Source organism: Egretta garzetta, unplaced genomic scaffold (genome assembly GCF_000687185.1).
Source record: "Egretta garzetta isolate BGI_Z169 unplaced genomic scaffold, ASM68718v1 scaffold579, whole genome shotgun sequence".
Classification (NCBI taxonomy): domain Eukaryota; kingdom Metazoa; phylum Chordata; class Aves; order Pelecaniformes; family Ardeidae; genus Egretta; species Egretta garzetta.
In genome coordinates, this window is record NW_009260841.1 from 30,526 (window position 1) to 30,775 (window position 250).

Genomic DNA, 250 nt, shown 5'->3' on the forward strand with positions numbered 1-250 from the left:
GGAGTACGAGGGCCTGCAGGCAAGCGCCTTCACTCTGGCAGGGTCTGTGCGTATGATCTTGGAGGCGTTGTGCAGCAAAAATGAAAAATAGTTTGGGTTGGAAAGCAAAGACCCTCTTAATTTGATCTAAGGGTCGATAAGGTCCTCAGGTTGTCACCCTCTGTGTGGTTAGGGAAGGGGATGTTGTCACCCAGGCTGGGTTGGTTCACAGCATCATAGAATCACAGAATGGTTTGGGTTGGAAGAGACC

General features: G+C 50.4%; 1 protein-coding gene across 1 annotated transcript in view; it reads left to right on the plus strand.

The window, feature by feature from the left end:
- The window catches only part of TNPO3 (transportin 3), a gene marked incomplete at its 3' end in the record, with an annotated part of 39,114 nt that overhangs the window by 1,321 nt on the left and 37,543 nt on the right, over positions 1–250 (plus strand). The gene's annotated exons all lie outside the window — the stretch shown is intronic.